The sequence below is a fragment of the Pelodiscus sinensis genome, chromosome 12 (assembly GCF_052426305.1).
Source record: "Pelodiscus sinensis isolate ZL-2025 chromosome 12, ASM5242630v1, whole genome shotgun sequence".
Classification (NCBI taxonomy): Eukaryota; Metazoa; Chordata; order Testudines; family Trionychidae; genus Pelodiscus; species Pelodiscus sinensis.
Genome location: NC_143063.1, coordinates 48,496,003 through 48,519,570, shown reverse-complemented (window position 1 = coordinate 48,519,570; position 23,568 = coordinate 48,496,003). Strand labels below are relative to the sequence as shown.

The 23,568-nt window shown below is 60.5% G+C and overlaps 1 protein-coding gene across 1 annotated transcript in view; it reads left to right on the top strand.

Annotated features, from left to right (window-relative positions):
- The first annotated feature begins 4,235 nt into the window (after window positions 1-4,235).
- CBFA2T3 (CBFA2/RUNX1 partner transcriptional co-repressor 3) overlaps window positions 4,236-23,568 on the top strand; it is a 111,500-nt gene continuing 92,167 nt past the window's right edge. Inside the window, exon 1 of the mRNA XM_075939859.2 lies at window positions 4,236-4,743. The gene's annotated coding sequence lies outside the window, so the exon portion shown is untranslated. The remainder of the gene's footprint in view (window positions 4,744-23,568) is intronic.

Below are 23,568 nucleotides of genomic sequence, written 5' to 3'. Positions count from 1 at the left end.
GGAGGGTGGGCGGGGCGGGACGGTCGGGCGCTGGCTGAGGCGGGGAGGGTGGGCGGGGCGGGACGGTCGGGCGTTGGCTGAGGCGGGGAGGGTGGGCGGGGCGGGACGGTCGGGCGCTGGCTGAGGCGGGGAGGGCGGGCGGGGCGGGACGGTCGGGCGCTGGCTGAGGCGAGGAGGGCGGGCGGGGCGGGACGGTCGGGCGCTGGCTGAGGCGGGGAGGGCGGGCGGGGCGGGGCGGGACGGTCGGGCGCTGGCTGAGGCGGGGAGGGCGGGCGGGGCGGGACGGTCGGGCGTTGGCTGAGGCGGGGAGGGCGGGCGGGGCGGGACGGTCGGGCGCTGGCTGAGGCGGGGAGGGCGGGCGGGGCGGGACGGTCGGGCGTTGGCTGAGGCGGGGAGGGCGGGCGGGGCGGGACGGTCGGGCGCTGGCTGAGGCGGGGAGGGCGGGCGGGGCGGGACGGTCGGGCGCTGGCTGAGGCGGGAGGGCGGGCGGGGCGGGACGGTCGGGCGCTGGCTGAGGCGGGGAGGGCGGGCGGGGCGGGACGGTCGGGCGCTGGCTGAGGCGGGGAGGGCGGGCGGGGCGGGACGGTCGGGCGCTGGCTGAGGCGGGGAGGGCGGGCGGGGCGGGACGGTCGGGCGCTGGCTGAGGCGGGGAGGGCGGGCGGGGCGGGACGGTCGGGCGCTGGCTGAGGCGGGGAGGGCGGGCGGGGCGGGACGGTCGGGCGTTGGCTGAGGCGGGGAGGGCGGGCGGGGCGGGACGGTCGGGCGTTGGCTGAGGCGGGGAGGGCGGGCGGGGCGGGACGGTCGGGCGCTGGCTGAGGCGGGGAGGGCGGGCGGGGCGGGACGGTCGGGCGCTGGCTGAGGCGGGGAGGGCGGGCGGGGCGGGACGGTCGGGCGTTGGCTGAGGCGGGGAGGGCGGGCGGGGCGGGACGGTCGGGCGCTGGCTGAGGAGGGGAGGGCGGGCGGGGCGGGACGGTCGGGCGCTGGCTGAGGCGGGGAGGGCGGGCGGGGCGGGACGGTCGGGCGCTGGCTGAGACGGGGAGGGCGGGCGGGGCGGGACGGTCGGGCGCTGGCTGAGACGGGGAGGGCGGGCGGGGCGGGACGGTCGGGCGTTGGCTGAGGCGGGGAGGGCGGGCGGGGTGGGACGGTCGGGCGCTGGCTGAGGCGGGGAGGGTGGGCGGGGCGGGACGGTCGGGCGCTGGCTGAGACGGGGAGGGCGGGCGGGGCGGGACGGTCGGGCGCTGGCTGAGGCGGGGAGGGCGGGCGGGGCGGGACGGTCGGGCGCTGGCTGAGGCGGGGAGGGTGGGCGGGGCGGGACGGTCGGGCGCTGGCTGAGGCGGGGAGGGCGGGGCGGGGCGGGACGGTCGGGCGCTGGCTGAGACGGGGAGGGCGGGCGGGGTGGGACGGTCGGGCGTTGGCTGAGGCGGGGAGGGCGGGCGGGGCGGACGGTCGGGCGCTGGCTGAGGCGGGGAGGGTGGGCGGGGCGGGACGGTCGGGCGCTGGCTGAGACGGGGAGGGCGGGCGGGGCGGGACGGTCGGGCGCTGGCTGAGGCGGGGAGGGCGGGCGGGGCGGGACAGTCGGGCGCTGGCTGAGACGGGGAGGGCGGGCGGGGCGGGACGGTCGGGCGCTGGCTGAGGCGGGGAGGGCGGGCGGGGCGGGACGGTCGGGCGTTGGCTGAGACGGGGAGGGCGGGCGGGGCGGGACGGTCGGGCGCTGGCTGAGGCGGGGAGGGCGGGCGGGGTGGGACGGTCGGGCGCTGGCTGAGGCGGGGAGGGCGGGCGAGGCGGGACGGTCGGGCACTGGCTGAGGCGGGGAGGGCGGGCGGGGCGGGACGGTCGGGCGTTGGCTGAGACGGGGAGGGCGGGCGGGGTGGGACGGTCGGGCGTTGGCTGAGGCGGGGAGGGCGGGCGGGGCGGGACGGTCGGGCGCTGGCTGGGGCGGGGAGGGCGGGCGGGGGCGGGACGGTCGGGCGTTGGCTGAGGCGGGGAGGGCGGGCGGGGCGGGACGGTCGGGCGTTGGCTGAGGCGGGGAGGGCGGGCGGGGCGGGACGGTCGGGCGCTGGCTGGGGCGGGGAGGGCGGGCGGGGGCGGGACGGTCGGGCGTTGGCTGAGGCGGGGAGGGCGGGCGGGGCGGGACGGTCGGGCGCTGGCTGAGGCGGGGAGGGCGGGCGGGGCGGGACAGTCGGGCGTTGGCTGAGGCGGGGAGGGCGGGCGGGGCGGGACGGTCGGGCGTTGGCTGAGGCGGGGAGGGCGGGCGGGGCGGGACGGTCGGGCGCTGGCTGAGGCGGGGAGGGCGGGCGGGGCGGGACGGTCGGGCGTTGGCTGAGGCGGGGAGGGCGGGCGGGGCGGGACGGTCGGGCGTTGGCTGAGGCGGGGAGGGCGGGCGGGGCGGGACGGTCGGGCGTTGGCTGAGGCGGGGAGGGCGGGCGGGGTGGGACGGTCGGGCGTTGGCTGAGGCGGGGAGGGCGGGCGGGGTGGGACGGTCGGGCGTTGGCTGAGGCGGGGAGGGCGGGCGGGGTGGGACAGTCGGGCGTTGGCTGAGGCGGGGAGGGCGGGCGGGGCGGGACGGTCGGGCGTTGGCTGAGGCCTGCCAGGGCTCACCTCAGACCGGGGCCCGTTGGCCTGGGGCTAGCCGCGTTAGGAGATAAACGTCCCTCTAGCCTGAGGAGCGGGGCCCTAATGCTTGCCCAGGTGAGGTGAAGTCAGCCAGCCGCTCTCCTCTGCTGAAGGCCCATGGTCTGTCCTGGAGGAGATCTGCCCTGCAGGCCACCCCCAGCCCGCGCCATTCCTGGAGCAGCTCTTGGGTGCATCTTTGGGGGGCTGGGGAAAGTCTCCGGGGCCCGTTGCGGCCGCCTCGGTCAGCGCAGGGGCCAGGACTCCAAAACTGGCCACCAGCGGCCCAAGACTGAACGTCCGAACGGCACCGTCCCGCCTGCTCGCCCGGCGCTTCCGCCCCAGCGGCCGCTGGACGGATGGAGGGGGAAAGAGCCACAGGCCGGAGAACGCCCCACCCCCCGGGGAAACTGGCCCAAAGCATTGAGAGGGAGGAGGGCACCTCCCCAAACACAGTCCCTGGCTGCACTGTTAGGGAAAACACCAGGATTGCCAGCCCGGGATGGGATCGGAGCCAGCCCCCCTAAGCCCCAGGCCTGTGCATGTCCCCCTCCCCCCAATCTAGCACCGGGAAGTCCTCACAGTTTCTCCAGAGTCCACACTCAGGCCAGGCTGGGAGGACGGGGGGGGGGAAGATGGAGGGGGGGGCGGCTCTTCCTTCCCTGCCGCTGCCCCTCCCAGCCTCTCGCTCGCTGCCACTTTGGCCATGGCAATGAAAGCAAAAGGCAGGGCCCAGCCCGGAGCCCCAGGGCCGCCGTGTGAAAGTGGAAACACCATGCACGCCATCTGCGGGAACAATGCTCCGCAGGTGGCAGGCGGCACCACGCCATCTGCTGAGCCATCGTCGGGGAGCCAGCAGTCACGGCGATATTTTTAGGACCCGTTTCCTCCCTCCCACCTGCAGAGGCACATACAGCCTTCGGGCTCTCTCTCTAGCAAGCCCTTGCCTTTCCTTCCCCCAGCGTGGCGCCAGCACCAGGGCAAGCAAACAGAAGCCCAAGAAGGCAGAAGCTAAGAAACACCTACAGCTGGGAGAAGTCAGAACCTCTGGGCTGCAGATCGCAAAGCTTTATAGGGGGACCTTTCCTCCCCGCCCCGCCCCGCTCAACAGTGCCCCGCATGCAGTGGAGTTGCATAACTGGGCACGGGTGCACAGCCAAGGTGGGGTAGCACAGCTGTGCCCTCGTGCCCACGGCACGCACCACGCCAAGTACTATCTTGCCCATTCTCAGGCCTCCCCCAGCTTTTTGGGCAGAGAAGCCACAGGCCCTGTGTAACCACCACCAGCTGGATTGGAACCAGGGTTCGCCGGCATTTAATGCAGGAGCTTGTCCAGCTTGAGCTATAAAGCCAGCTGGCGCTCAGCTGCGGCTGCAGGGCTCCCTTGTTCTTAGCTCTGGCTGTACGTGGTCTAAGGGCCACTCCGTGGGACAGTGACCCACACTAGGCGTGCGGGTTACACCAGCACCAAGAGCTCCTGCTCCCGGCTTTGCTCCCAGCCCCCTTCCCTCCCCGCAGGAAAACGAGAACTTGCCCCCATGACACGCCAGCCTGCGCGGGCCCCGCGGGCGGCGTGGGGAAGTGAAGCCGGCACGAAGGGGAAGTAGTTGGAAAGTCAGACCGGAATGGGTGACAGGGAAGACAGAGCTGGGCTTGGTCACAGATGGTTCCTGTTGGGGGAAGAACAGGGGCGCAGCTGCCCGGTCCCCTCCCCCGCTGCGTTATCACCAGCCGGCAGCTGTGAGCTTTTCCCAGTCCCCTTGGCTGTCACATGAGCACCCAGACCCCTGGCAGGACCCGCTCGCAGCAGCAGTAAGGGGGGCCCCGTGGGGCGAGGGACAGACAACCAGCCGCCCTCGCCGGCCTTTTCTGCTCTGCAGTCCGGAGCTGTCCTCCTGCGCGGATTCGGAACCAGTCTCCCCTGCCAGGTGGCTGCGAGCATCTGAGAGAGACCGGCTGCAGCCAAGCCCGGGTCCGGGTCAGAGGGCCTGGCACGGCGGAGGGCATCTCGGCAGCCCGCAGCCACAAGGCCCTGCTAGCAGCCCGCCGGAGGCTCTTCCGCGCTGGAAGCCCGAGGGTCGGCGTCCGCTTGCCATGGGGCCTGGGGAAGGAGCTCCAGGAGACCCGGCAAAGGTAAAAGGGCGGGCGGTGGAACAAGCCAACCCTGGGCAGAGCAGGTGGGGGCACTCGCAGCTGCCAGGCCGGCCGTTGTGTTTACGCCCGCGCGGAGGGCGGAGATGTTGACTCATCCTGTAGAGCAAACAGGATTTCAGGGTGGCGGAGCAGCCTGAACTAGGCAGACAGCTGTTCATCGCCGGGGAAGCCCTGGGTGCAGACAAGCCCTTGCGCTCGCTGGCTGGCAAACACTGTGCCGGATTCGGTGCCAGGGTCCTGCAGCAGGTGGGAGATGCGCTTGTTTTCCAAAGGCGGGCGCTTACCGGCAGCGTGGCTCAGTGGCTAGGCCAGGCCAGGGGCACCAGACTGACAAGGCAGAGCCGAGCCCAGGGGAACACCCACCTGGGTCCTCCAGCAGCCGGGTGGCCACCTGTCCAGCGGAGTCACAGGCGGCAGCCGGGTTTGGAGCAGAGAGATCTTTGGCCAGGTTGTTTGCCTCCACTCTGTGAGCGACACAGGCCAGCCGAGGGATTTTGCTACCGAGCTGGAGGAAGGTGCATCCGGTGCTGGCAGAGGCTGCTCTGCAATTAACATTTCCATCCTGACTAATCAGGCTCGTTCCTGTTTTATTTACGGGTTTTAAATCCTGAATTTACTCCCGGCTTTCTTTCCTGGTCGGGTCACTGCCGTGCCACGCCGGAGCGCATTTTCTTTCCCCCACTCCTTCCCCGGCAGCAATTCTGGGCTCACGTACCCCAGAGTCTCTCTCGCTTGCTCCAGTCAAGGGACTCTGGCGTAATCAGATCAAGACCCGGCCCCGCCAGCGCCGGTCCCGAAGGCGCATCAGTATCATGGTGGCCACTGGAGTGCCTGCTCCGTGGCCGGAGACGTGGATCCCTAACTCGCTTCTCCCCGACGCCCTCCTTCCCAGGCAGAGTTGTGCTACGGAGTTAGGGCAGGCGGGAGAGACCAGGAAGGACTTGGGGCAGCCCCGCAGCATGGTCGTCAGGGATCCGAGGGGTCCCTGGTAAGTTGTGCCGCAAGCAAGAGGCAGCGTTAGCGGGGTAGAGGGCGCAGGCCAGCAGGGCAAAGGGACTCGGAGCCACGTGGATGGGCCATGGTGGGAAATGCTCCCACCACGCCCGGCCAGTGGGAGATTTCGAGGCAGGGGAAAGGCCCTGCCGCCCCCTAAGCAAAGGAGGCAACAGGAAATGCAGGGACGGCTGGGCCCATCCCACGCAACTCCAGGGGGTGAGGATGATGGAGCAGCTGGGCTGGGAGGAGGCGAGACATCATGTAGTCCAGCGCCCTGCCTCGAGGCAGGGCCACATACACCCAGGCCATCCTCCTAGCTAACCCCAGGTCACTTCCCCGGCCTGCCACGGACACAGAGAACAACGATCTCGGGCTGGGACCAACAGAACAGGCCAGGCTTGCAGGCAGGGATCACTTTTCCTCCTAGGGTAGGTTCTCTCATTCTCGTTGCGCGCCTCTGGACTTCCTCCAGTTAGTCCCCATCTTCCCTGCTGTGCGGCCCCCCCACCGGGGTGCAGGCTCACCAGGCGGGACCATGACCTCCCCCCCCCGTGTCCTATGCCCGCTCAGACGCCCCAGAATGACCATCGCCTTTTTGGCAACAGCGGCAGGGGTGTGACTCGTTCCGCGGGGGAGCTAGGCTAAGCCCCGGACCCCTTTCAGAAGCTGTGCCCCCTGCCCACTTGGCATTTGAATGGGGTGGGGGTGGATTGTCCTGGAAATCTCTCGGCCCTTTCTCGAGAACGCCTGCTCCTGAGGCAGGACGGCACCTTTCTGGCCTGTCCTCCCATGCGCAGGAGCAGCACCAGGGAGGGCAGCAGGAACGGGTCATTGTGGACAGTCTTTCCTCTCCTTCATGGGCTCTGAAATATTTCCTAGCTCAGCTTCTCAGCCCGCAGGGAGAGGGGCCGGCAAAGTGACTTAGCCAGGGCCACGGAGGGCAGTCGGTGTCAGAGGCAGGAGGTGCCCGCAGCAGAGTCCTGGCTCCCAGGCCTGTGCTCTCCCCGCCTCTCCTGAGCGCAGGGCTTGCACGGTTCTGTTGCGCTTAGTAACTGACTTTGGGACTGGCGAGCGTCTGTGGTGGCCCCAGGGTCCTGGGCGTCTGCTTTGGATTCTGGCAAAACCTGCCAACCCCAGCGGGGATCCAACCCCAGTGGCCAGCAGCAGGTGGCTTTTCCCATCGGGGCCGGAGGCCCGTCCTGGGCAGCCCTGCGAGGGGCAACAAAAGGGGACGTTACTCAGGCCTGCTCTGAGCTGGGCTAAGCGCCAGGCCAGGGGCCCAGAAGGCAAGCGGGCAGCCTGGCCTGACGCTCCCCTTCCCGGGTCCCTACCACGGGAGCAAGGGAGTGGCCCAAGAAATCACGCGGCAGACGAACCACGCACCTGGCAGGGGGAGTGGAGTCAGCCTGGGTGGCAGGGGACGCAGGAAGAGAGGGAGGAAGAGGGGACCTCCCTGCATCTGGCCACTATGCAGCAACTTCCAGCTGGGCGAGGCGCCCGGCAGGCGGCCTGGCTTGCCCAGGGAAATCCCCAGGACCAGGGCCGGCAGATCCCCATGCAGAGAGCAAAACTTTGCCAATACACCCGGTCACCTGCCCCCTTCCCCCAGGCCGCCCGCCCCCTGAGCGTGTCCTGCGGGAAGAGGGAATTGGGGAGCAAAGGAACAGCAGCTGTGAGCCCATGGGACGCCCACCCCCAGGTGCCACCGAGCCACCCGCCGGTGACCCACACATCCTGCAGCTCCCCAGGGCTGTCAGGGCACCTGGCCCAGGGGACTGGGTGTGTGACGGCGTCCCCAGCCTTTCCTCTAAGCCTGTTCCCGGCCCTGTTCCTGCTGCCTGCTCCACCCAGTGCAGCCATGGGAATGGGCAGGAGTTACCCCTCTGCCTGCTGGAGTAACAGGGCCAGGAGTTACCCCACTCCCTGCTGGAGTAAGAGGGCCAGGAGTTACCCCGCTGCCTGCTGGAGTAACAGGGCCAGGAGTTACCCCTCTGCCTGCTGGAGTAACAGGGCCAGGACTTAGTTACCCCTCTGCCTGCTGGAGTAAGAGGGCCAGGAGTTAACCCTTTGCCTGCTGGAGTAAGAGGGCCAGGAGTTACCCCGCTGCCTGCTGGGACTACCAGGGCCAGGAGTTACCCCTCTGCCTGCTGGAGTAACAGGGCCAGGAGTTACCCCTCTGCCTGCTGGAGTAACAGGGCCAGGAGTTACCCCTCTGCCTGCTGGAGTAACAGGGCCAGGACTTAGTTACCCCTTTGCTTGCTGGAGTAACAGGGCCAGGAGTTACCCCGCTGCCTGCTGGAGTAAGAGGGCCAGGAGTTAACCCTTTGCCTGCTGGAGTAACAGGGCCAGGAGTTACCCCGCTGCCTGCTGGGACTCAGCGAGGACCGCTGGCTCTGATTTGCCAGGAGCAGTGCCACGTCCGTCATGGATCGTTTCCTGCCTCAGGGCTCTGTGGTTTCTTTGCTCCTTGGCTTCAGGGGGAGCTCTGCCTGCGAGCCCAAGGAAGACCGTGGGCGGGTAAGAGGGCAGAGCAGGAATGGGGACAGCACCATACTAGAGTAAAGGTGGGAGAGGGGAGCATCAGGATGCTCTCGTCCCCGGCGGTGAACACGGGGTGATGGGGGGAGTCTCCTCGGGGAAGATTATTTTAATTTACACCGCAGGGTTTCCTGCACCTGTGGGGCACTTTCCAATCACCTCCCAGACCCGGTCCCAGCCTTGGGACACTGACGGTCGGCAAACGACGAGAGGAAGCCACTGGAACTTCTCAGCAGGGTCTACCCAGGGTCTTAGCGCCTGCCCATCTCCAGGGTATCGGAGTGGCCGGGGTGCCAGCTGGCAGACATGTGGGTAGCTCCCTTTTTATGGGTTCATCGCACAACAGCTGCTCTCCTGCCTGGCAGGGGTCAAGGAAGGGTCTGATTGTCGGGAGGCGCGTTCCCGTCAGCTTGTAAAGAGGAAGGCTGGCCTAGCGGTTAGGTGCAGGTTGGGCTCGGGAGATTCGGCTTGGATTCTCAGCTCCGTGCGTGACTTTGGGCAACCCCCTCGGGGTCACTTCCGCGTCTGTCCTATGGGGCTACCAGCTCTGCCCTGCAGCCGGGGGCGTGGGAGGGCCCTCCGCAAGGAGAGGCATGGAAAGGCTTCAGCTAGTTTATCCGGGGCTGGATCTGCGTGCTGCTGAAGATGGAGAGTGTGGTTCTCCGCGATTCTTAGAGTTCTCTCGCGCCCCCCTGCCCTGTGGCCTGGAGCATTTCCCTCCCCGTCTGCGGCGATTTCGCAAATGCAGGGTCTCCCTGCGGCCAGCTTTGGAGCTCGGCTCAGGACACGCGCCGCTGGGCAGCCGCCCCTTTGCACGCGCTATTAACCGGCAGGGCCATGCCTGGGGAGCTCTGGCCGCTGCCGGGGGTGGCAGGACATACCGCCCAGCTGCTGGCAGGAGCAGTGTTTATTTTAGTGGCAGGGTAGCTCTGCAAACTTCCTGATTTCCTCGCCACGAGGAAGGGAGTGATAACACCGGCTGGTCTGTGGCCCAGCCTGCGCGCTGGCTTCGGGGCTGAGGGCTGTTATCTCCGAGGTGCACTGGAGCAGGGCGGGGCAGGGAGAGAGGGCCCTGCTTGCAGCCTGGGAACATGGAAAGCGTGCCAGGGGATCCCAGTGAGCAACACCCCTTACTTCCCACCGTGCCTCGGTTCCCAGTAATCACTGGGATACTGACTAGACAGCCTCAAACCCCTCGGTACGCACAGGGGCCTGCCAGGGAGACTAAGGACAAACTCCCTGCATCCAGGAACCTACCGGGCTGGGTCCAGACCAGTTTTGGCCACAATTTCCCAGCTAAGGTGACACGGCTCCATTGGGGACAGTAGGGGACGGGCCAGGGGTCAGAGACCTTTCAGAAGTGGCGTGACCTTATTCCCTTCTGTGGACGGATCTGCGTGCCCCCCGGCCGAGTCCCTGGGGATGCAAAGCCCCGAAGGGCCCCCACCTGTGTGTGCAGGGTACTCAGCCCCGGTGCCGCCGCCGCCACCGCCGCCGCCGCCGGGCACAGTGCAGCCTAACCTGCTGCCAGGGAAGGGGGAAGGTGCCGGCCGCTTGTGCACCACGAGAGCCCGACCTGCCCGGCCGGGCTCCCTACAGCCTAATCTGCAGCCTGCCCCATGGGAGCAACTGAGGGGGATGCCCAGCAGCGGGCAGGACTTTTCCATGGGGCGGGAGGGGGGAACGCTGCTCCATGTGTAGGGCCCGCGTGGCGGGGGTAAGTTTGCTTTCTTCAACTTCCCACCTGTCCCGCTTGTGGCCTCCCCATGTGCCACACAAAATCATGGTGCGTGCCACGTGCGGTGCGCACGCTGCACACTGCCGAACTGGGTTGGACTCTGGTGTGGCTACGGCTTCTGCCGCACGTTGGACCAGCCTGTCGGCTAACTCGGCACATCTACATCGACAGCAGCCTATGCCAGTGCTAACCCTGGGGCGCTGCACCGTCTTAGCCTCCATGGGTAACAGTGGCCAAAAACCCTGAGCAGAGACCCGGCTGCCTTTACCCCCAACATGGGAGGCAAGGGGGCCAGCAAGGGAAGGTGGAAGGCTTGGACCGAGGGAGGTGACGGGGTCGCTTGTGAAGGGTAGTTTTCACTACTGTGCACAGAACGAGGCAGGGTCCTGGTGAAAGGGCAGCCGGCCACCGGGCGATTAAAGTCGGCTTCACAAGAGGCCTTGCGCAGCCTGCCTCGACTCTGGCGTTTCCTGTCTGCCCGGCGTGTGACTTGGCAACCTTCCCGTCGCTCACAGAGGGTTTGGGGCAATTTCCTATGTGTGTGGCCAAGCGAGCTGAACCGCGAGCAATTCCGTCCCGTGGAGCCGTCCTGAGCCCCCACGACAGGCCAGCCGCAGGGCCGGGACCTGGAAAGCCGCCCCCTTGAGCTAGCCGTGCAACGGGCAGCAGCAGCAGGCGGCTACGCGCCTGGCGCACCAGCGGGATTGAGACCCGCCCTTTGGGACGCTGGGATTCACACCCACTGGCTGAGTGAGGAGTCCCAGCAGTGCTGGGTCCATTCTGGGTTCTGGAGGGAAGTGAGGTCTAGTAGTTAAACACCCTTCTGCTCCTCACCCTGCTCCTGCCGCCTGTCTGTGTGCCCACCCCAGCCACAGATCCTCTCCTCCATCGGCTTTTATCCACCCCGTTGCTCACCCGCCATACCCGACTCCACCCCCTCCCTCCAGTACATGCGCCCCCTCACCCAAAGGCCTTGTACTCACATCCGTCCCCTCCTGGCTCCCTCCTCCAGGCTGGGGGCTGAGCTGGGTTGCAGGCCAACGTTCAGCGGAGCCTTGTCCCCGTGAGAACCGGGCCCGGGGCCGGCAGGTTGTGCCGAGTGGCCCAGGATGGGAGGGCAGCTTGTGGGGAAGGCCCGGCCCGGGGCTTGCTCCCAGGGGATGCGGGTCTGTTCCTGGCTCTGCCACAGACTCCCGGCCTGAATGCGGCCAAGCCACGTTAGCGCTCTGTCTGTGCAGCCTCCAGGACGGGCCCTGCACCAGGGGAGCCGAGGCAGGAGGGGACTGGCTGCGATGTTCGGGCAGCACAGAGCCCTGTGGGCGGCTGGCCCTGGCCCCGCCAGCATTTCCATTCCACAGTGGGTGCCAGCTGGGCCCCGTCTCCACGGTGATCCCTGGCGCCCCTCCCACGGGAACCAACGCAAGGGCACCGTCTCCTGCATCTAGCCACGCGCCTCGAGTCTCTCCCCATCCACCCCAAATCCAGGGAAGTCGGGGGCCGGAGCCTTAAGTTCCCCGCCCCTGAATTAGAGTGACCTGGAAGACCCATGTCAGTGGTTTTGTTAGTTTCATTTCCCACCCGGGCCCCGGAGCGATGGGCCGCCCCTGTGCCCGCTGCCCTGGGGACTGGCGTAAACGGGACGGGCGCGCGCTCCCTGCCCAGCAAGCCAGCTCTGCGCCCCGGCTGATAAAGCCGTCTGAGAGGCTGGGCGTGTGACTGAGCGGCAGCAGGCTATGCCGGATTGACTTCTCTTAATTCACATTGATTTCTCGCCGGGGCTGGAGGTGTTGGCAGTGCAACGCCAGCTCCTTCAAGTCCCCTCATTAAAGAGGCTGATGCAGCCAGCGCCACCCCGTCCAAGTGGGAGGGCTGGCAAGCAGCCTGCTGCTATGGGGGTGTGATTTGGCCGAGCAGAAGGCCACAATTAATCCCGCCACAGCCCAATGACACAGCCAGCTCCTGGAGCGGAGAGGCAGTGCAGGAACCCACGGTCACACGCTGCCAATAGGGGTGTGAATGGTTAACTAGTTAACCAGTTAACTGATAAGCCTTACTAGGTAATGCTCACTGAGTATGGTTAACCAGCACCCTGAAGCAGCCCCCTCCCCCTTGCCCCACGAAGATAGGGGGCTGCTCCAGCCTGGCCGGGGACGTAGGGGTGGGGGGGTGCTCTGGCCCAGTTTTGTTCTTCCCTCTCCAAATGCCAAAGTCCGTTCCCACTGAACTCAGGAGCAGAATGCCTTTTGATTTCAAGGGGAACAGGATTCGGCCCCAACAAGAGATCAGAGCATCTGAGGTTGATCAAATTGCTTATCTGGCCGGCTGAGTTGGGTGGCCCCTCCTGCGTGTCATGCAAAGGAAAGTCAAAAAACTATTGCTGCACATCATCTATACTTCTCCTTTCTGCACGTCTGTGCGAGGCAGACATGAGATTTCCTCGAGGCCCGCAGTTCTCACACGGTGCCCAAGAACTCCATTCAGGGGGACAGGGGAAGGGTTGTTACCCTGATCTTTGGAAAGATCAAAGCTGGGGCAATTTTCAAGAGATCGGAGGGGGGGGGAGTTAGACAACAAAAACATTCAAAGGTATCTCACTTGATATTCATTTACTTCCCATTGCTTATCACGTAGGAGGAGAGGGAAATTTTAAAAAAAGGGAATGAAAAACGGAGGGAAGGGGGAGATAAGAGAGAATTTCTTTATCTTGGCTGGGTCTCAGAGTGGCAGGGGGCAAAAAGGAAGCTTAGCAAAGGGCCCTACTAACTCCAAATCGGCCACGGGCGACAAGGAATTGGTGTGCAGGGCTCAGCTGCATTGCATCACATTTCCAACACCTCCCGGAAAACCCGCCTCCTGCTGCTACTTATTGACTAGTTCTATCAAATCGTGACCAGTGTGGAGAAAGGGACTAAGGAAATGTTATTTACCCCTGCACATAACCCAGAACCAGGGGTCACCCAACGGAATTAATAGGCAGCAGGTTTCAAACAAAAACAAAAAGGAAGTTTTGCGTCACACAACGCACAGACAACCTGTGGAACTCCCTGCCGGGGGATGTTGTAAGGCCAAAAGTATAACCGGGTTCAAAAAAGAGCTAGATAAGTTCAGGGAAGACAGGTCTCTCAGAGGCTATTAGCCAAGATGGTAAGAGACACAGACAGCATTCCCTGTAAGCTGGACGCTTGTGCTGCAGCTCAGGGAAAATTCAGGTGCCGCCCAGCTGATTAGCAGAGTGCCCACAGGTAGGTTTTAATTCTACTGGTGGTGCATATTCGCACATGCCTTGGTGCACATAACATTTATTCTGCACATGGATGGAAAAGATTAGAGGGAACATCCCCTGCTCTGAGTGTCCCTAAACCTCTTGACTGCCGGAAGCCAGGACTAAGCACCAGGGGATGAATTCCTTGATAACTGCCCTGTTCCCTTCATTCCCTCTGATGCTTCCGGCCCCAGCTGCTGGCGGGAGACAGAGTCCTGGGCTAGACAGACCTCCGGTCTGACCTAGCATGGCCCTTCTTGTGTTCTTATACCACGTAAATCTGTGAGGTGGTCGGACCTCCGAATGTGGTTTTGCTGAAGGGCATCACACGGAAGGAGACGGTTCTGCCCTGGCAGAAGGAGGAGAGACAGCCAAGCGCTGCTGAGGGAGTCTGGGTAAAACGTGCCAGGGTGTGTGAACGAGGCCCAGACAGGCCTGGCCGGAGAGCAGGGTATTGCTAATTCGCTCGGGACCCTGGCTACAAAGGAGCAGACGTCGGCTTCACGTTCTTCCAGTCTCGCCTCACTAGCAGGAGGAGAGGTGGGGGTAGGCCCAGCCCTCCTGGAAGGTCACACACCAGCCGTCTCTGGGAGATTGGAAATGACTTCATGCCAGAGGCTGCGGGATACAGTGAAGAGCTTTCTGGAAATGCCAGTGAGGCTGCACAGCAAGGACTCTGGGCCCTGAAAGCCCTGAGGGAGCAGAGCCGGGCAGCGGCTGGAAGGACGGAGCTGGGTATGTTGCCCTGGTGCTGAGGAAAGAGAGAAGACCCCCGAATCGCTGAGGGCTGCGTGGGACCTCCTCCAGTCCGGCTCGGTTAGGGAGCACACACGCAGGCTGCAGCTCCGATAAAGGTTTGTTTGGCAAGCCTGCCTACTGCCAAAATGGTGGAGGAAGTTTTGCGTCACACAACACACAGGCAACCTGTGGAACTCCCTGCCAGGGGATGTTGTAAGGCCAAAAGTATAACTGGGTTTGAAAAAGAGCTAGATAAGTTCAGGGAAGACAGGTCTCTCAGAGGCTGTTAGCCAAGATGGTCAGGGACACAGCCACAGTTTGCTGTGGCAAAATTACTTGAGTTTAAGTCTTATTCAAAGTTTTGTGGAGGCCACAAACTCCCTTCCCACACCACGCAGGCCAACGTGCTGCCTCCAAAAAGCTAGTGCTGAGAACCTGGGCTTTCAACAGTTACCAACACGAAACCTCGCTCCCACGGTGGCTTTGTGACTCCAAAGAAACGAATACAGATCCACAAAGACCAGCCCCGAACAAATAAGAAAAAAGGGGGAAAACAAAACAAACAAACAAAAACTCAACAAAAACCACCAGCCCTTTTTTTGCTTAAGAAAAAAGAAACTGGCAAGAGGCACTTCCTGTTTAGCAGATGTCACCTAGACGGATGCAGCTGCAGCGAGCGATAACTCGCGAATGCGGGTGAGCTGTCTTCTCCAGCCCGTTGGCTCCCAACAAGTCGCTTATCTCCTCCGTGCATTCCGCACTGAATTACAGAGCTGGGAAATGAGCAGGGGGCGGGGGCGCGTCTGTTTCAAACGAAATTAAAAGAGGAGCGGCACACGCGGTCTGCGACTCAGCTCCTGGGATTAGCTGCGAGCTGGATTTAGACGCCGAGATTAAGACAGACACAGCCTCATGCACAAAGTTTCAGATGGGAAATATGGCATCTCCTGATTACACTGAGAAACTTCCCCTACCTGGGGAGCGGGGGCAAGGGAGCAGGTCAGAAATACAGTGTATTGGCTGCTCCTAAAAAGGGAGCTGCTCTTTGACCCATCACAGGGAAGCCAGAGTGTCCGCAGCTGGCAGCATGTATTTCTATTGGTGGTGCGCATCCGCACGTCTCAGTGCACATAAAATTTATTCCACACATGGATTAAAAAAAATAAGAGGGGACTCTGATCCGGAGCCTTAAAAAAAAAAATCATGAGGCCAGGCCCCAAAGCATGAGACATTCAACCAGCATGGCACTTTGGGTCCTTTTCCCGTGCCTGCTGCTTTCTGCGCCGTGTTCCCTTCGTGCTCTTCAGCGTCTCGCCGCAGCCCTGCGGGCTAAGAAACGGCGTCTTTTTCATGGAAGTCGAGACTCACAGATCCAGGCGCTGGCAAAATCATGAAACGCGCCAGCACGGGTTAGGCATGAGCCCGGAGCCTCTCCGTCGGCTGCCGAGCACCACGGGCGCCCTCCACTCAAGCGAGGGGGGAGATGGCAGCTTTGCAAGCCATCTGCAGCTTGGCAATGCTTGCTGTTGCTCTGACTCGTAGGCTGTACAGTCAGGCGGGATCACGGACCCTCCCCCAGCCCTCCTGTGACCGACGCAGCCTCTGGGGGAGCCCTTTGGGGTGGCATTTGTACACGACTGAGGAGGAAACAAAGAGCTAAGCATTTACCGCAGTGAGGAGCCCAGCTAGCCAGATCTGTCCCTTTAGAGCCGTTTCACACACTGCCGAGGGTGGACTGTTATTGCTAGCGAGGCTGACGGCCACTGCAGGCCCCGGGCAAGGTGTGGAGTGGGGGCGGTTCCATGCCCCAGAGGGGCGTGGTCTAAGATTGAAGGGGCGTGGGCTAGGATGGAAGGGGCGTGGCCGAGGACAGTCAGCCCTTAGCACCACCCAGACCCCAGCACCCCCATCTTGGTTTTGTTTAGAGATACGTCCAAGGACTTCACCATCCTCAAGAGAAAGTCAGCTCATGCAGCAGCTTCCCAGACTTGCTAAATTCCCCCCAACACCGTATGGACTCGATGCTAAGGAGCTAGGGGCTCCAGCAGCTGCTTCTGCCTTTGCATCTCTGGGCCCTGGGGGCAACTGCCCTCTTTCTCCCTGGCAAGTGGGCGTGGCAACTGCAGAGCGTAAGGGGCCAGATAGGTGAGGTTCGATGCTCTGCGGTAAGAGGGCGGTCTTAAGCAGGCTGGAGTTTGAACGTCCCGCCCCCTGCGGCATGTGGCAGAGTGCCTTGTTGAATGTGTGGGTGTCCCTTACCTGGACAGCGCCCTTGTGCACAGGAGAGCTCTGCAGCTGTTACGGAAACTTGGCAATTTAGTTTCTCGGGCCATGTCTACACGGGGAAGGTTTGGTGACAAAAGTGCTGGCGACGTGCAAAAGTCCCGCCTCCCATTGTTGAGGCTTCATGGCCACGTTGCTAGCGCCCCTTGGTGACAGAGAGCAAAGCATTGTGGGTAAGCATCCCACAGTGCAGTGCGGTGGGAAGGCAGAGCTGCTCTGTGAGCTCTCCAGGCTGAGGAGTGTCAAAGCAGCACAGCAGTCTCTCCAGCCCTCCCCCTGCCGCTGGGTTCCTAGCAGGGCAGAACAGGAGCACTCCAGTGATTTGCTCTTTGTTTGCTCCCCGAACGAAGCAGCTCACTCAGCTTCCCGGAGCTTTGAAAGCGGAGAGAGGTGCATGCCTGCAGGGCAGCAGAGATCACAACACACTGAGCACGACCATCAGGGCAGGCATTGTGGGATACCGGTGGAAGCAAAAACCAAACAGCAATTAGCACACTGGCTCTTTGTCAATAATAAAGGGAGGGGAAAAGGCAAACGTCTCTCAGGGAGGAGGGGGGACTTTTTGTTGCCAAAACTGGGTGTTTCTCAGGACAAAAATCGCATGGTATTGTACATTTTTTGGCAACAAAACATGCCAGTGTAGACAAGGCCGAGATAGGAGCTCTTTAAGAGGGAGGTATGCTATTTGGGAGAGGCGGTACGGTGACTCCAGCTGACACCTCAGCAGTTCGTGGTCTTGCAGAGAAACTACCAGACTCCGTAGGGGGAAGTTGGCAAGCTGCTAGCCTTCATCGCCAGCTATCAAATGTATATTCAAGACTTCTCCAATAGCAAAACTCCGTTCTGGCTTGTTGACGGTTCCCTTGGAATCTGACGCACAACGCTGACAAAACTGGACCCAAAAAAGCTGAAGCCAAAAAGCAAGGCAAGTGATCTGGAGAGATACCCTAGGAACACCAAAAAGCTTTAGACCAGCTGATTAAATGCTTGGTAGAGACACCACTAATAACCTCTCTCAATTTTGCCTTACCCTTTATCCTTCCTGGAGATGTTTCCAATGAGGTATTAGGTCTTATATTAACATCAGGGGTAATCTGAGAGTGTAAAACTGCACCTAATTCCTTCAGGGTCAAGAACATTAACTGCTGGAGAGAAGAATTATCTCCTTCATTCAGAAAGGCTGGCGTTTCTCACTGGCAACCTCTACTACATGTAATTCATCATGCTTTACAGCGATAACAACCTGCTAACCTCGATTTTCACCACTGCCAAAATGAATGCCACAGCAGGCTGGTGCATTGCAGAACTAGCGCGTTCTTAGGGTACGTCTACGCAGCAACAGTATTTCAAAATAACTTAGGCTGCGTCTACACAGCCGGCAGTTATTCTGAAATAATGTCAAAGGACTGCCACGCTGGAAAACTTTGTACTCTGGCTCCTGTGACCCTCATTGGATGAAGAGTAAGGGAAGTCAAGGGAAGAGGGCTCCATTTCGAAATAACTCAAGCTGCACAGCTTATTTCGAGGTAAGCCCTGCAGGGTAGACGCATCCTCACTTTAAGGAGAGATGCAGCATCCTCACTTTAAGGAGAGATGCAGCCCAGCGAAATCTAATGTGGAGGGAGATGCTTTATCCAGCGTGCCCCTTGATACAGAAAAAAATTGTACGACGGATGCATAGATGAGACATGCAAACTGTTAGTTGTGTTATTACCTGTGTTATTTTGAAATAACACCCTATTTCGAGACTTCCCTTAGCCCTCATGAAAGGAGGGTTCCAAGGATGCCGAAATAGCACACCTGTTATTTTGAAAAATATTTTGAAATAATGGGTGGCTTGTTACGATGTGGGGTAGCTATTTCGGGATACCACCAGTATCCCGAAATAGCTGCACAGGGTAGATGTACCCTTGGTGAGCAGCTATTACTACCTCTGGCCGTAAAAGCCTTCTCCAAGGCTATTAACCACCCGAAGGCCTATTTGATAAGAAGGCATCTTGCCAACACAGAAGAAAGATCCAGTTATGGGTACAATTCTTTCCTCTAAGCCTGGGGATTCAAACCAGCCAACCAAGGGAACATGTGAGAACGTGGAGAGATCCGATGTCCGATTGCTTTTGGATGCAGATGGAATACTTTTTACTGGAAAGTCACGTTATTAAACCACCTGTCATCAAGAAGTACGTGGCAAGATGGAAGCATATAGAAGCAGACCACGGAATCAGTCTCCCAAGAGATCAGTTTTGCTTATCACAGCTGAAGGAGGACAGCAAACATTATGTCACCAGAGTTTGGGCAAGAGTCAAGCAAAAAACTCGCCCACCAGCTGGAGCTCTGCTAATTAACGGAGTTATAACAGAACCATTTGAGCTCGTATCAATAGGCTTCTGACGTCTGGAGAGAAGCAAAGGAAACTATGGATGCGTCTTCATGACAGCTGATCACTTCGCTAAGCTCGTTCAAACCCTCCTCACACCGTGGCAGGCAAGATCTTGGAAAATGTGTTTGCCCTGCAAGGATCCTTCAAGATCAATACCCACAGCTGGATAATAATGTAGTGAGACGGGTACAGCATTATTAGTCTCACGCAACCCCATCTTCTTCATGGCAGATGCGCAACATATCTCAGTGGCCCATGAGCCGGATGAATTTGGTCTGCTGGTCCCCCCCCACCCCCACACAACCGCATATCACAAGGCAGTGGATAGTTAGAAAGGCCACCCCAAACTGTTGGCCAGGCTGAGAACCTTGTCAACAGAGCGGAAGCCAAACTGGAAGGGCTCTCCGAATAAGGAAATCTCGGCCTGCAAATGTACCGGACATGAGGCTCCGGAGTTCTCACCGTTCTGTTCACCAGCGGGAAGACTCGCCTTGTCTGGCACGGGCTTTACGTACGAACGTGGAATCCACACCAGGGGACCAAGCCGAGAAATGGTGTCGCCTCCTGCTGGTTGTGCTGGGGAATTAGGGCCTACTCAACAGGGCGCCCCCTTTGGGCTGGTGTGTCACTGCCTGTAGTCCATGCTCTTGCTCTAGACTCACGTCGCTCCCGGCATCCTCTTCAGGTCCATGACACTGGTCTCTCACACCCCCTTGTGGGAGCTGTAGCAGCAGTCCGCGGTCTCTGCTGCCTCCGTGGCCAGCTGTGGCCTCCAAGTCCAGCCCCTCTGTCTCTGGGGCAAGCCACAGTCTGTATGGGCCACGCCTTGGTGGCAAGGTGAGATGCGAGTGGGAAGAGGAGGACCCAGGTCCATCCACTACTCTGGGTCCCATTCCAGTGATGCTCCGACAGCAGCCTTGTCCTGCCCTCTTCTCCTCCCCTTCTCTGCCTCTTGTTTCCCAGGCCACTTCCCCTGTGGCCCTTTGCACCCTCCTGGCCCCTGTCACAAGGCCACAGCCTGGCACCTTTGTCTCTGGCTCCCCGGAGCCTGCCCAGCACCGCTTTGCCATACTGCCCATGGAACAGGCCCTGCACCCTCCCTGCTCAGGACCTCACTGTTCACACCTGCTGAGTAGCTCCTTATATACCAGGCTGCCTCAACAAGCCACCCTCTGGTTGGCTCCTTAAAAGCCCCTCTCTCATTGGCCAGGACTCTCTGCAGGCTCCCTCCAGCCTGCTTTAACCCTTTCTGGCCAGTGTGGGGCAGTCACCCCACCATACAGGGAAAGAGAAGAGGAAGGAAGGCTTTGAACTGGTCTCAGAACGTTCTCACACATCTGCTGCTCATGGGAACAATCGCTGGGCTCAGAAAGCGCAGGGCGGTGCCCTCTTGCCAGGAGACAGAGCACCAGGAACCTTGGTGGGGTGAGGGAAGCTGTCAGATTAAGATCTTACTGGGACCTGAAAGGAAAAGGGCCAGTCCGATCTGTGCAGTAAAAGCAGAAGATGGAAAAGGAAGTTTTCGAGTTCTTCACTGCAGCCTTTTACTTCCCTGTGACAGACACCCCGCCCTGTAAACCGCCACAGCAGAAGCCACTGTTTCCTTTAGTCTTTTGCATCTGTGGGTGGAATAAATTTTGTATGTGCACCAAGGCATGTGCACCACCACTAGAAACAAAAACCTAGCGTAGTGCTCTGCTAATAGTTGGGTGGCACTGGACTCTCTCTTGAGCAGCTGCGCAAGGGCCCAGCTTCCAGGGGACACTGCTGAGAACAAGATAAAGCAGCACAAGAAGAGATCCAAAGGAGGGCAGGATGTGGACTCTGGTGATTCCGATCATAGACTCATAGAACTGGAAGGGACCTCGAGAAGTCATCGAGTCCAGTCCCCTGCCCTTACGGCAGGACCAAGCACCGTCTAGAACATCCCTGACAGGTGTCTGTCCAACCTGCTCTTAAATTTCTCCAGTGATGGAGATTCCACAACCTCCCCAGGCAATTTATTCCAGTGTTTAACCATCCTGACAGTTAGGAAGTTTTCCCTAAAATCCAATCTCAACCTCCCTTGCTGCAGTTTAAGCTCATTGCTTCTTGTCCTGTCCTCAGAGGCCAAGAAGAACAATTTTTCTCCCTCCTCCTTGTGACACCCTTTTAGATACTTGAAAACTGCTCTCATGTTCCCTCGGTCTTCTCTTTTCCAAACTAAACAAGCCCAATTCTTTCAGTCTTCCTTCATAGCTCATGTTCTCTAGACCTTTCATCAGTTTCCTTGCTCTTCTCTGTACCCTCTCCAATTTCTCCACATCTTTCTTGAAATGTGGTGCTCAGAACTGGACACAATACTCCAACTGAGTCCTAACCAGCGCAGAGTAGAGCGGAATAATGGCTTCTCATATCTTGCTCACAACACTCCTGTTAATGCCTCCCAGAATCATGTTCGCTTTTTTTGCAACAACGTCACACTGCTGACTCATATTTAGCTTGTGGTCCACTGTCATCCCTAGATCCCTTTCTGCCATACTCCTTCCTAGACGGTCACTTCCCATTCTGTATGTGTGAAACGTATTGTTCCTTCCTAAGTGGAGGACTTTGCATTTGTCCTTATTAAACTTCATCCTGTTTACCTCAGCCCATTTCTCCAGTTTGATCGTAGGAGTGGAGATAAGCCGCATGCTGTGGTGGGACCAGAAGCTGTGTACAGCGCAGAGACCCTGAGTTCAGAGGCAGAAACATGCCAGCAGCCATGTCCGGGAAATGTTGATGGTGTTCCTGCAAACTTGGAAATGGTAGATCGGAGGGATGTGGCATTGATGCCAGCCGATGAAAGACGCAGGCATCGACACGGAACCTGAAACCAGCGATGCCCAAGCGGACAGGTGACCTTAGCAACCCACGGACACATGAGGTGTCCTGTTAGAGAGAGAAGTTTATTTCACATTAAGCAGAAAGTGTGTGCTTCCCTGAACACCTGAAACACGCAATATCTTAGGACATAGCAGCTCTTACAAGAACTGAATCGCACGTGACTCTCTTGGATACTGTATAGTTGGCTGGAAAATGGAACGAAAATGGCGGCAGAAACGCTCTGCTTAATGTGAAATAAACTGAGGAGCAATGGAGAAGCTTCTACCCTCTGCACCAGAATGTGCAACAGAGGAGAGTCCTAAAGACTCTCTTGAGAACCACAGAGGGACGGGCTGTGTGCAGGGTTCCCTAAAGTTTTTCCATCCATGTGCGGAATACATTTTGTTATATGCACTAAGGCCTGGGCCGATGTGCACCACCAGCGGAAACACAGGCTGCCAGCGGTGGGCGCTCTGCTCCTCAGCTGGGTGGCATGTGAATTTCTTGGGGGCGGCCGCCCAAGCGCTCAGCTTCCGGGGAACACTTGGCAGCGTGTTACATTTTGTGAACGGAAAGGCCAGGACGAGGTGACATTTTCAAAAGGGGAAGGTAGCCCTCGGGCGGGAATGTCAGGCTCAGCTCTGCTTTTGCCCTACCCATTGAGCGGAGAGAAGATCTGCCGCAGGGTGTCAGTCCAGTACAAACAACCACAGGAATGGAGCTTGCCCCAGGTTGTTTCAGAGCACCCACAGTTCTAGGATCCACGGGGCCCCTCAGCAGACGGGGCTCAGATAACCCTGACAGGAGAGGTCCCAGGTCACTCTAATCTGGACCGGTGATTTGCATTCATCCCCCCCCCCATGCCACCCCGGGCCTGCGAATCCCCCTGGGGAGGCTGCAACCTTGCAGCAGGCTGAGCTGCTAGGAGGAGCCGGCGGAGGAGGAGGTCTGAGGACTTGCTCTACCCAGTAATCAGCCAAAAACCAGCCTTCTGCGTCTCACTCTGCTCACCGTCCTGTCCATTGGCGATGTGGGGGGGCGTAGGAGGTGCCCCCCCCAACGACAACTCCCAGGCAGTTCTGCAGCCGAGCCAGGGACCTGTGTCTCCCAGCCTGTGCCCCTGGGGCTGGGAGTCAGGGCTGTGTTTGTAAGCAGAGCGATTCACGGGTGAATAGGAGAAGAAAGGGCGGGGGGGGGGGATGTTTCCTATAGTTAAATGGAAGCTTGGTGAGCTGCAGAAAGGAAGCAGCCTACATGATAACGGTCGATTTTTCTGCTATTGTTTCCATTGTTGCATTCCAGAGGGGGTAGCAAAGCCGCTGATCTCTTTCCTTGAGTCTTTAGACAAAAGACCCACAGTAGATCTAAACTTCCTGGAGGCCGGGAGGGCATTTGATACAGGTCTGCCGGAGGAGCTATCCGCTCAAGGGGGGGTTGACCTGGGCACCGCCAGGCAGATAAGGAAGGGGGTAAAGGGGAGGCTGCCCTGGGATACCCGGGAAGGGGACCTGGCGGGCTACGGGAGGTGACTGGCGGAGTTGTGCAGGGATCCGTCGTGGGATCGGCCTTACTTACATTTTTATTTCTGGCGGTAGCCGAGTTCGTCTGTACAGGATGAACTTTAAAAACAACAAAAGGCCTGGTAGCACTTGAGAGACGAACAAAATATTTCTGACCTTGGCCCAAGGGGGGGTGCTGATGCCGTTTGCAGACGACACGAGGCGGGGAGGTGTGGCTGGTAGGGAGGAGGACCAGAAAACCACACTCACGATCTACATGGCCATGGAAATGGAGTCACAGAGACGGGGTGGTCACTACGAAAGCCAAGTGCCGGATCAGGCCTTAGGGACCAACGAGGGGCATTTTTGCTCTCGGCTGGAAGTGATGGGGCAGAGCCAGGCCTGGGTGTGTTGGCTGATTGCAGTAGGACGAAGGACAAGGTGAAGGGTTATTCTGGGGAGTTTTAGTGAAAGTCGAGGGCTGGCAACGTGGCACCATCCATAGGACGGCTCGGAGCAGCTGCCC